Raw genomic sequence first — 11,894 nt, forward strand, 5'->3', positions numbered from 1 at the left:
AGTACTCGCCTAGACAGTGTTTTTGTTACTTATGCTTCTTGTATTACTTGGGAAAAAAATGTTGTTGTTACAAAGGTTGTTGGACTTATCGTACCAACCACCAAATAACTTCCGTATCAGTATAAATATGACAATAACACCTTTAATAGATTAGTCGCAAAATTTTCTACCAGTATGCTATTCTAGTAGCAAAATCATGCAAATTTGTTCTGTTTATTTTATTGCATTTTTGAATTTTAATGTTCACATGCATATGCATGGACAAAGAGATAGATTCCCGCTGGCAACTTCCTAAAATTCGATAAAATTTACGAATTTAATGTAAAAGAACGCATACTGCATCTTATATTTCTACTTTAATGTGCTTTGAGTTGCCTACTTCACAGATTGGCAAGAAAGAAAAGAAGAAAGAATATTTTTTTTTAGATTTATACTAATCTGACATACTGAAATTCACCTTATGTTTATTATCTTCATTTACCTGAGTGTTACCATTTTTCTTTTGGGAAAATTTATAAATTTTAACTATTCCACATTTCATCCATTAAAAATTTTTTGGCCTCTAATATTGTATCATACTACTTATACCTATTTTTACATTATACATATTTGAAATGAAAATATACATAATTATTATCTTTTTTATCTTGTATAGAGATGTGAGTATTAGAGATATGTAAAATATTAGATAGTGAATATCAATTACCCCTGTAAAGTGTCATAAAAAATTTAATCTTTAGAATTTTAGGGAAATTGTTTCCATTCTTATAGGAACTGGATTAGAAAATATTAAAATGCCTAAAAAAAAGTGAAAAAAAACAGGATTTTTCATGAATGTATATAATATATACACAATCATTTTTCATAATAAGTTTTAAGTATAATTATTTTATTTGGAAGGGAATGAATAATTATTTTCTGATAAAAAAGTTTATGGTTTCATCTGCCTTCTTCTTGCGTACAGCCGACCACCCCGCCACCACTGAACGTAGCAGTATCGACAGGATTGGTTTCATCTGCCTAACATTGATTTCATTCTTGCTGCATGATATGTACAGGCATGTAAGTTCGGCCTCGTAAACTGAGGCAAGTATTTCAATCAAGAAAATTTCTTCAATATTCCCTTTTCACGTTTTTTGTCAGTGATTCCGAAAAGATATTATTGAAAAATTATCCAAAATGTTTAAATTATTTTTTATAACTATAACATTATAACTATTAATTTAAATTAAATAGTTAAAAGCTTAATTTAAAAAATTAAATTATAAAATATTTTTAGTCGTATAATATTAAAGTACGTTGTATTAATTTTGTATGAAATGCAACATTACATTCAAAGAAATGTTTCATGATTCTATTTCTAATTTTGCATTTCGCGTTTCACTGCTAACACCTCAATTGTTTAATGTGTCTCAAAGGAAAAAAAAATAATTCTTATTTGAAGAATCTAATTTGATAAGAATCGTCGACTATTTTAAATAATTAGACTCATTTCAAATTAAACCGTGTTTATAAGTGAACAAATTAAAAGAATTAATTACAATTTTCATTTATAATTAATTAATCTTTAAAATGTAAGCTGTTTATAAATCTGAAATTGTATTGAAAATGTCCTTTCATCCATTTCATTTTCGCCAGATATAATATTCAGCGCGTATTAGGATTTTCACAAAACAAAAGAATTCTTCTTGGAAATTATAATAGAACATCTTCCAAATATAATACCAATGAAAGCTAAATCCAATCAATAATTTTTCTTAACCAAGCAGATATTCTTTTATATGACCTACTAGAAAGGGAAAAATTTGCAGATTATTAATTAATGAGTATCACTCTTTTCAGTTAGTGCATTTTTAATTCACACGTAATAATAGTAATTAGTATATTTTGCATTATAAAGTAATTAGTGCTGCAAGATGTGATGTAATTTTATCTTTATTAGTTCAATAATCCTAAATTAATTGCCAACAAAACAATGATTATATTCTCAAGCAATTTTCATTTATTAGGGTAATTAATTAGTGTTAGAAGTTATTTACTTCTTGAATAGCTAATTTCTGTAATACAAGATAATGTAAAGCATTAAGTGGGCTTTAAAATCCTGTAATTTAAAAAAAAACATTACAAATCCCTTCAGTAGAATATCACTGTGAAAATGAGGAATTCGATTTCTGTTAATCAGTTTAATTAACAACAATCTATGAAGTTAGTTTTACATAGGCTATTTTGAGAGAAATCGTGAAATAATGAATCTTAATCAGATGACCAAAATTACACCTGAAAAAAATTCTCTCTCTCAAAGCTATCATGAAGTCCTTAGCACTTTATGCTGATATTTTGTTATTAAATTTATATTCGGTAAGTTAGTTCTAAACGAATGCTTTTTCATGTTACATTTTACACTGTTCTTTTAGTTGATATGAATTTCTCCGTTAATTTATTTTGAATTGCAATTTTTGGCAGGCAAATTTAGTGAGCATTAAAAGAATGTGTCATTCAAATTGCCTGGGATGTTGGTTTTTGAAATCTGGTTTTGAATCTTTCAATCACAAAACCGAGATTCTGTCTCAAAACCATCACGAGGTTCTATAAGAGACCAATTTTAACTCGCAAAATACAAACTTAGCTAAAGATTTTTTTTAATATTTCCGTATGAAAATAAATTATACTGTTCTTTTAGTTAATATGAACTTCTCCATCAATTTATTTTGAATTGCAATTTTTGGCAGGCAAATTTAGTGAGCATTAAAAGAATGTGTAATTCAAATCGCCTGGAACGTTGGTTTTTGAAATTCGGTTTTGAATCTTTTAATCACAAAACCGAGATTTTGTCTCACAACCATCCCGAGGTTCTATAAGAGACCAATTTTAACTCGCAAAATACAAACTTACCTAAAGATTTTTTTTTAATATTTCCGTATGAAAATAAATTATAAAATTGTATAAATGTTACTTAAATTATTTAAATTTTACACTATTTCTTTAATCCACCTCATTTATACTCATTTCATTCTTCAAATGATTATTTGAATTCTTCACCTTTTCCTTTATTTTCTTGAATTTGTCACACCGTTAAAGTTTCAAAGTATATAATTTAACAGCAATATTTAACGAAATTTCGCTTTAACTAATCAAAGAGTTTAAGATTTCGTTTAACAAAAGGCCCCGGGGAAAAACATTATTATAAATTTCCCCTGACTTAATCAACTAATATTAGGAAACAAATGTTCAATAAGGAGAATCGGATAAATAACTTTATTACAAGCAGTATCTTTCATAATTCTCATCAACAAGCTAAGACGCAGGAGTTTTACACGAAGACGAACTGGAAATTGTGTTGATCAAGCTGAGAATGCAGAATACTTTCCTGCAGGGTACACTGAAGAGCGAACATCAATGCTCGGCCCCAAAAATGTTTCTTAAAGCTAATAACCCGCTTTTATGAGAAGTGGAACATTTGAATCCTCTCCATTAAAAGAGACAAACTTTAATTACTCTCGAGTTGGATACGAAGTGAAACGCCGATTCGACCGTTTGGGGAAAATGTCGCGTATGAAATTGAAGCACTCGACATATTTGTGCCGACTTTTGCTTAATTGCGGCTGTTGAAGGCGAAACAACTGCATCACGATATTGTTCTTGAAACTCTCCTCCGGCGTTCTGAATTATAACTGAGTGAGACATTTTAAATAAAATTGTTCTTCATTAAGATTTTCAAAATTTTAACGAATAGATTGACACTTAATTTAGTATGATGTTTTCTCTAAATAGAATTGAATTATCATGGTGATTCGAACTTTGATCGTATCAGCACCTTGAATTATTAAAGTGCAAAAAAAAAGTGAAATTTAATATTTCATTGAATATTTCTTTGGTAATGCAATTAAATCTATGAATTTTGTGTGGAAAATAACATTCCTTATCCATCTATAGGTTAAAAATAAACAATCATGTAATATTTTCCAGAGTAAAATTGTTTCAATATATTCTACAGATGTAAAAAATAAAGCATCTTTCCCAACTTTAACCCTTTAAAGGGTCATTTTTTTCTAGTCATATTATGTTAAAATATTTTTAGGCTTGAAATTAGAATAAGAAAAGGGATTCATTTAGCTTATTAGATAAATTTAATTTGATTCATTAATTAATTTGGTTAATTAATAATTAAGTAACAAATCAAGACACATTATTTTGTATGAGATAAAGAACTGAAGCATCTAAGTTTCTGACTTACTAAAAAAATGTGTCAGAACTTATGCCAACCTACATAATTTCATACAAAGATTGATAAATTTGGTGGGAAGCAAACTTCCTACGGCCCTAGAAAGGGTTAAATAGAAAACAATCTACTATATAGCCTATACTCTGGTAAAATCGTCCAATAATATATTCCACTCCTGTATTCGAATTTGGCCGTTTATGTCTATAAACGATTACTCAAATATTATTTTTTGAGAAATATATTTTTCATGTACACATATGCAATTATTTAATGCCGCGATACGTAGTAGCAAGTTTTGTCTCAGGGATCATGTGGTTCCAGTTCGAAAAACTATTCGACCCCTCCATCGATGCTTCCTAGATGATAGAAGGCTCCCTACGTGATCATCTGACCACAGCTCAGAATTATAAAGCCCATCCCATCCCACCCCACTCCGGCCCAGCCATCATGTTGCTTCAAAATAAAACATTGCTATAAAACTAAAACATAAATTATTAATTAAACAATAACTATTTTTAATAAGATCATCACAAATTTTATTCGAATGCCTGACAAAAATGGGAATTAAGTATCTCTATCAATTCACACAAGGAGAAGCATGTTTTGAGCTGTATTTATTTTCGAAGTAATTTTCCAAATTTTAGAAAGATTTCAATGAATTCAAATCAAAGAGCTCAACTATAAAGATTACATTTTGATTATTGCTGGTACTTATTGGCCACTATTGGAATAGAGAAGTTTACCTCTTCACTTTTTATCTCTTCCTTTTTTGTGGAAGTCAGACATACTAATATTTTCTTTTCAGTGGGCAAGGAAATTGCGTTTATTTTCTCGTACGGTGATTTCGTAAAATAATAATTATACTTCATTACTTTTAATATGATCAACAAGATTTAAGTGATAATGTTATATTAATGGAGAGGGTAATAGAGGCAATAAGATTACATTTTGGTTAACATGTATACATGTAACTTTCATATAACAACTTTGACTTTCATGTAACTTTCATATAACAACTTTAAATTTCATGTAACTTTCATATAACAACCTTAACTTTCATGTAACTTTCATATAACAACTTTAACTTTCATGTAACTTTCATATAACAACTTTAACTTTCATGCAACTTTCATATAACAACTTTAAATTTCATGTAACTTTCTCGTATATGAATTATAGAGGAAGCATTGTAATCATCATAAAATTCGATTTCCAGATTTTGAAGAATGTCCATCTCTGTGTCCAAAAAATACATTTTTGATATTATATTATATTTAAGTATCTATCTGTGAACTTAATAATTTAAAACTGCTTTGAACTATACAGCTGTAATTTGGTATATGTAATTACGACAAAATCTGTAGATTTCTATCAAATTTTGAAATAAACCCATTCACAGAAAATCTGTCTATCTGACTGGCTGTTCGAGTATAAAGGAACTTGATAACTGTAAAATGCAAAGAGTTGTGTAGATAAAATTTCATAAACATGTTTTGTATCCAATGCATAGATACTTATCAAATGTGAAGCCAAATATCCATCAAACAGTTGATCATCTTTTGTACTGTACTTTCTCACATATGTAAACACAATAAATCATAAATGGATTGACATAAATGTATTGAAATTTGGTATGTTATTTTGCAATTATCAAATTTTGGTGTCGATCGACCGGCAAGGAGTTCAAAATGCATATGTACAAGACAGATTCAGTAAAATTGTTGGTTTCGCGCCAAAGATCAATATTTCGTAACCAACTTTCACCAATTTAATTTAAGACACTTTCTGCCTTATCCGAGGACCCCTATTTTAACCTGAGGAACGATTGCCTCATTTTAAGCGGATACTTTATTTTTTCGTAGAGGACATAAGAAGACGTTACACGAGAAACTTTAACACACACGTGATTGTCCATGTGATCAAAAATGTGGTCGATCAGCAGAACGTGGTCTTGATTTACATGTCAACTTTTAAAAACTTTGTACCAATAATATTAGCATTCGCAGAAAAGTGATAAAGAACTGATTGAAAGATGGAACTCTTCTAGAAAGTATGTCATTTATCAGAATGACATCTCTCCAGGTGCATCAAGTCAGATCCCTTTTAATAAATGGCTGAATAATTTCATTTCAAATATAAAATGTTAGAAGGAGGATCTCGTAATCCTTGTCTTAGATGATCATATCACACACGCACCTTTGATAAAAATAATCTTAACAGCGAAATTTTTATTTTTTGGTATATTTTACTAAGTAAAACATTAAAAAAGTTTGCTTTCAAATGCTAAGATACATGCAAAATGCCTAAAATACACTACTTGAGCAAAAATTACGCTCAAATGGTTAAAAATTGCCTGACTATGCTTCTTTTTCTGCGCTGTAAAAGAGTTGGTATGAAAACCTACATAAAGCAATTGCATTGAGAGTTTCTACGCACGTTTTAAATCGATTTGAATTCTGCTTTTTTACCTTGACATTCTTATAGATGCACATTCCTTAAAGACAAAGTTTACAAGAAATAGAAAATCTTAAGGGTCAAATCTTCATCCGCAAAATTAACCCTCATCCAACAGTTGTAAGGCTAGGCATTGATGGTGAGTTCCTGCCAATTGAATGGTAGCGCTCCAAACTTGTTCAGAAATGCGAGAAACTACTCAAAATTGTCGTATATAAACCCTTCTAATCAATTTTCATCATGCTATTAAAACGTGCGTCCACTGAATGTCCATGGGAAGGAAGAGGCCAAAGGTGCCTCCTGGAGAGAGGATCCTGAAATAACTTCAGTAAAGCGTTCATCGAGTGAAGATGGCATAGAGTATTTTCAAATGGTGAGAATATAAGTGGATGGGAGAAAAAAGAATGGCTAAGAATGCCACAATTCCAGTGGCATGAAATTTAGTGATCCTGAAAGTTTGGCTCCAAAAGATATTCTTTCTATACCATTCCATAAGTTTGCTTTACCATTCAAAGCATTCGAGCCAAATATGTTGCTATAGTTAGTAGTTCTTCTAGATTAGGAGAAACAAAATAGGATTTCTTTATTCTTTAGATGATTATGAATCTGCATATGTGACAATTAAAGGTAGCAGTTACAATATAAGTGAGGATAATGATACCCAATGTTGAATTCTGAAAGGCTTTACACAAATTATTACATTCGATGGGTTATTATTGCATTGTACAAATTATTAAATAATATGGAGAAACATTTTTGAAATATTCGGTATACAATTAATTATCTTACAAGTGCATCAAGAAGAATGTAAAGGAAACAAAAATTTACATTCGTGTTAAATATTCTGAAGTTCCATTTTCTGTTTTGATGCCATAATTAGCAAAAATTGATATAAGGTATGTAACTATATTGCTAAAAGTACAACAAAGATGTCTTGGACTATTTTTAGCTTCGATGTAGATTTTAATATTAAATAGATAAAATAAAAATAAATTATAATTTTCACCATTCAATCTGAAAGTAGACGATATTAGAAGCTTATAGTGAGTGATTTTAGGATCCTTTTTAAAAGAAAAAATGCCGCTATCGGAAAATTGATTCTCTGTTTATTAAACTTATGTATTAGAGTTGCAATTCAATTATTTTTGCATAACATGGTAGACAATAAATTAGAACTATTTTTTCAGATAAGTTCTTGCATAGTAGCACTCTGCTTATAAATGGGTAATAATTATAAAATTTACCTTATTTAATAGCCCAGATTTCAAACTTTGTTCCTCAGTGCATTGCGATTTTCTTTTTAAATTTTTAAAAACATTTCCCATTTCTTTATTTGAAACACATCAATATTATATTGAAAATTAATTCTCTTTAGTTTTTAAGCTTGCTGTTATTTAAGTTTGCCCAAGTTAAAAACGATCAGGATTTACATTTAAGAAACACATTTATTTCGAAATCATCCATCATTTAACAAAGAAAGTGATCCATTGTTCCCCTAGTTTGCGCCTTCGAAACAATGTTAATTTATTAAATGAACGACGCGCCATACACTCTATCCATTTTACAGATAAAAGACCCCTCCCACATTATCAAAAATAAAACATGGTATCGTCATTTAAAATCAATGATAAGCGCTGTAAAAGGGAAACTGTTCGTGGCTAATTATTCACTTCAAACTATCAAAATAGCTACTTCATAAATAAAATAAGTTTCTAAGCTTCTTTTTTTTAGGTTCGCGCTAATGGCTATTAGCGATAAATTAGCTACTGAACCTGCAGCTTTCTGAAAGCATTATTCTGCATCTATCATTTAATTAGTGTTTTTTTCTCTCATATAGAATCATGATTAATTTTGAGTGAATCCTTCGTTATTGCGTTTTACCGGAAACGCATTCGTATTAGAGTTGTTTCCGGTACAATTATTTTTGATCGACAATGTTTATTAATTTTCTAAAATGAATGAAATGAAGCAGGATATATATTGAGGGTAATTTTATTTTGTGAGTTAAAGTGAATTAAATTTCTGCTTTAAATTACAATTTCTGATACATAATTGATAAAATGCGTTGTGTGATCTGTTTTTTTTTTTTTTTTTTTTTTTTTTTGCTTAGCAAATAGGTTAATGCCACAAATTTTCATGTCTAGTTTTATTCAAATGGATTTGAAAGCTTATGATTGCCGCGGCTGATTTGTTAAAGTGTGAAATATCGATTTTTAATAAAAGGAATGTTTGTCTTTATCTCAATTTTGTCATCAAGTTTTATCTTTATCTCATAAAAAAATTACAAAATACATAAAGGAGAAAATACATCTCTCTCTCTCTCTCTCTCTCTCTCTGACATTTTTCCGTGATAACTTGCGAAAATATGGCAGCACAAAACATTGTTTTACGTCATTTTGTCATTTGAAAATTCCAAAACTTGTCTTTTCAATGATATCTATTAATTTGGCGTATAATTTCTTTCGAGTTTTAAAAATTATTTTAAATGTATTTTTCCAGTGTATATTTCAAGCAAAATAAATTTAACCTTCATGAGCAGGTTATGGTAGCATGAAAAAAAATTAGCTCTTATCTGCGTATTTTCATTACGCCAATAATAGATGAAATGAAAATATTAAGTTAACTTTCACTGCAAACTAAACCTATAAAAGAATAATTTTTCTCTTGTATTTGAATGAAATGAAATATGATATATGAAATATGAAATGAAATATATAAAAAAGAAATATGATACTTTTTATTAAAAAGACTTCTGTGGTTTTTAAATACCTATATTATCAATTCAATAATTCTGTGTTACTTAAAACAACTTCTGCTTTAATGCACAGAATGCATACTATGATAATGTACAGTACTAATACATATAGGTTATATACTCTAATTGGAGATCATCAACTAATTTCTAAACAGTTAGTAATAATTTTATGACTTGATTATATTACGTTCTAATGAATTACAAAAGTATAAATTTTATAAAGACCCTTTGTTTTATGCAACCCGCTCAGCCCCCCCCCCCCCCCCGAACACAATATAATTAAACTGTTATGGTCTATTTTAGAAAATTCAATCCAGAGTCGATATGCTCCACCCACATCTCTCCCGGAATTTGCACAATATCTCCAAGAAGAACGGTATAATAATCCTCTAAACCTTATTCAGCACTCGTTTCCCAGCTGAATCCAAGCTGAATTACATGCCAAATGTGGTCCTCTATCGTATTAAAAGATTCTTGTATTCATTTGTGTGGCTTCTATTGTTTTAATAATCACCTACATTTATATTACATGAATAATAATACATTCTTTATCACACATGCTGGAATGATCCCTCCGAAACTTTATCGCGTACACTCTAATAAGAATGTTTTATATCCACTAGTATGAAATTGTACCCTTTGGGAAAGACCGAGAATGCCATGAATATTCAAGATTTTATAATCAGAATCAAGATTCTTCTATTAAAAATAAATTGAAGATGTATCTTGTAGCCATTTATTCGATTGATTAAAATCAAAATTTAACACAAAACCATACTGAATTTCATTGATTTGAATCTGCGCTTTTGAGTTATCAAATTCATATGCACACGAAAATACAGACAAACAGATGATTAATATCTTGGTGGATTTCATTCAAAGTTTAAAACGAATACTATACTTTAGATGTAGTATACTAAATATTATCTGTATAGTCTACTAAATATGCTGTATACTAAATATTATCTATTCAGTTCTTCCTGTTTTGAAATTATCGTATTAACATATACTTGAAAAGTCGATTTCCACCGAAGGGATACCGTAAGAAAGGTCAAAGAAATCTTCAAATTTGGTATGAAATCGCATACCGAATTTTATCTGTTTAGTTCGAATCTTTCTTAATCATCATGTTCTCAGATAAACGGATAGATATGATTCCAAAATTATGTTTTAGGGCTCCGAGATCCCGCTGGTGTGGTGTGGTGAGGAGGGTGCCAGCTCAGGTGTCGTCCTCGTCATCTGACCGCAGTTCAAAATTACGAGGTCCGTCCCAAAATAGGCCTAGTGCTGCTAGGAGCGTTAATATAAGTAAACAAACTTAGGGCTCCGAGTTCTAAAACGCGCTAATTCATCAAAATCTCAAGTTTTGATTTTTTTTATAATTACAATAATTTCTATTCATATACTTCGAATACAAGAAAGTGAAATCATCTGCAATACAATAAAAGGAATACAAACGATACTGGTAATACAAAACTCACTTAAAAAAATCAACAAAACTTTTTAAAGAATGAGAGAACATTAATGAATTTATTATATAACTAATCGATATCAAAACATAATAAAATACTTTTTTTTTCGAAAATAACTTTTGTTTGCCATGAATTTTAATCACCAAATAGCTTAACGAAATTCTGCATCACGCATTTTCCCAGATAAGCGAAGTATCAGGCGATTTTCATTAAAAGCAAATTGGTAGAGTCATTATCAAAATGAAGTTAGCTATTAGCTCGAGTTATTGTTAACTAATCAACGCAGGAGGTGTCATTACAAAAGCCATTACCATGGCAACCATCAGCTTTGCTCGAATTCAGGACGTCATGCAAAGTTGCGTGTTGCTCGAATATTTCAGAGTGAATAAAAGTTTCACTGCTTTTATATATTTCGAAAATAGAGACTTAAAGAAGTAAGAGGAGATGTTGACCTAGCTTTTGCTTATGCTATGAAGGAGACAGGACTTATTATAAAATCTAAAAAGTATTTTATATTCCTTCGGTACTTATTTAAAAAGTACTAAATCACAGACAGAATAATTACATAATAGAATTCCGTGTGTTTTTTAAAAAATGTAGTAAGAAACAAATTATATTACATTCAGTGCTAGCTCATATTGAGAAATTCTGAACTTTCTTATATTTTTAATATACAAATTCACTGATTAATTTTTACTTTCTCGTGTACATAGTTAATAGCATAGTTCAGCAATCGTCAAAAATTCGAATTCGAGATTTTAACGGATCTCCACGATTTAGATCTCTCTGAGTTCGAAAACGACATTTTTAAAAAAATATTCGTCCGTCTATCTGTTTGTGATAAAGATAACTTAAAAACATTTGGTGTATGCTCTTTAAAAAACGCATTGACTTAAATACAGGGTGTCCCAAAAAAATGTATACACACTTTAAATAATTGTAAATTTGGGGTTTATTATAATTCGAATAATTTTCAACATGTAAAAGATTC

The sequence above is a fragment of the Argiope bruennichi genome, chromosome 2 (genome assembly GCF_947563725.1).
Source record: "Argiope bruennichi chromosome 2, qqArgBrue1.1, whole genome shotgun sequence".
Classification (NCBI taxonomy): Eukaryota; Metazoa; Arthropoda; class Arachnida; order Araneae; family Araneidae; genus Argiope; species Argiope bruennichi.